Here is a 1,841-nt window from a genome sequence, read left to right on the forward strand (position 1 = left end):
TTAGAATGAACAATTGTGAATAATATAGTATTTAAAATTGGGTGGTTAACTGTTGAACTACTCACCCTATCCATTCCCAATTTGTGTTGAGCCGCCCACAGGCTATTAAACGATAAATTTTACTATACGATTTTACATTGTAACCATATTTATATATAATAAAAAAAGAAGCCCGCTGAGTTTATTGGGCCCGTTCTTCTCAGGTCTGAAACATACCTTTTGGAATGTGTGGTAGTTTTTGCCTTTCAATAAGTGATTTTATATCCTATTTTGAATAACTAGACCAAGACCTTAAATAATTTAAAAATGCTTCGGAAATATTTAACTTTTCCTCTAGCTTGAGGGGAAAGAAATCATGTTATTTAGGTATTGGTAAGCTTTACTAGGTTGAATTAATTACTAAAGTTTAATAATTAACCAGTTTTATTTCAGATTGAAGAACAAATTTGATTCCTAAGAGTTTGGCAATATTGTAGAAAGCGTAGACAACAGCGTAGCACTTGGACGACATTGGACGTTGCCGGTATTCCATAGCTGCTGCTGTGTTGCGATGCGTTTTTAAAATGGAATTCGAAGAAATTGCAAATAAAAAAAATATAGAATAAAATGCAAATAAAGCCACTTAATTTGCACTGTAGATGCCAGCAGACTGGCGAGAAATCCCAACAATTTTTCGGGCGTCATCGGACGATAACCTCGGTCGTGTTTGTGTTCGCGCTTTATTCCTTTTACAAAGAGATTGATTCGATCGTCCGAGTTGGGCCGTCCTCGCCCGACCTAACAAACTTTGGTAGATCGGCGGATTAGGTGTACCGCTGGCGTATTGCGGCCGCAACAATGTGGCTGTCACCATAGTATGTACAATAATATACTCCGCGGTATTCTCTTCTCCTGACAGCTGGGACACGTGATTAGCCTAAGAATACGTCATCAGTTGCGATGCTATTCTCAAACCATTTTCGAGTGAAACAAATGCCATGGATGTGAGCGACACGGCAATAGCATGAAATGGAGAGTTGGCAGTATGACACTTGTCAATGCAATGTCTTGCCACTATGTGATTGAATTACCAGAACGAAATGAGTTTTTTAACATAATAAAATAATTATGAAGTAATAATTCAATAAATTAATTAATTTAAAAAAATGTAAATAAATTTATGACACGATTTACGTTAACCTAGTAAGTAATTTATTTTATTTTCATTAATAACAATCACTGGTAACACTTCTCGTGTCGTAGTCTTAGGCAGTGTGTCATCGTGGGAAGAGAATACCAGTCGTAGTATATTATAAGACCTACCATCCCTGTCATTTTTTGTAATTAGGGGCGGGTATTATATTTTTTAAGGAGAAGGAAGGGAATTTTCGGGTCACGAGTTAATTGATCACCGCCCCCACTTAGTAACACCAAGAGAATCACAGGAGTGTTTCCAGCCTATACAGGATGATATACGCGCTTTCTTGGAGGTACACAATACTCATTTCGTATTGTCCTGCAGAATAGCACCACCCTAGTTCCTCCGGTGGGTATCGTGGAAGAGTCGACTAAGGGATACACATAACGGAGGATGGGCAGCACCACCATCAACTGCGATCGCCAACCCGCCTGACAAGCGTGGCGATTATGGCGAAACACCCCACTTTGGGGGTAGCCCCTTTGTCCAGCAGTGGACGTCTTCCGGCTGAAATGATGACTATACATTCTTCAAAACAAATTCATCATTCAATGCTTGTGGTTTGTACTCGCCTTGCTATTATTACAAATACATCATTTCTACTTATAACTGCAGCAATTTTGGTACATAGGTAGGTGATACAAAATGAAATAAAAAACAGTGA

Source organism: Leptidea sinapis, chromosome 20 (genome assembly GCF_905404315.1).
Source record: "Leptidea sinapis chromosome 20, ilLepSina1.1, whole genome shotgun sequence".
NCBI classification, from domain to species: domain Eukaryota; kingdom Metazoa; phylum Arthropoda; class Insecta; order Lepidoptera; family Pieridae; genus Leptidea; species Leptidea sinapis.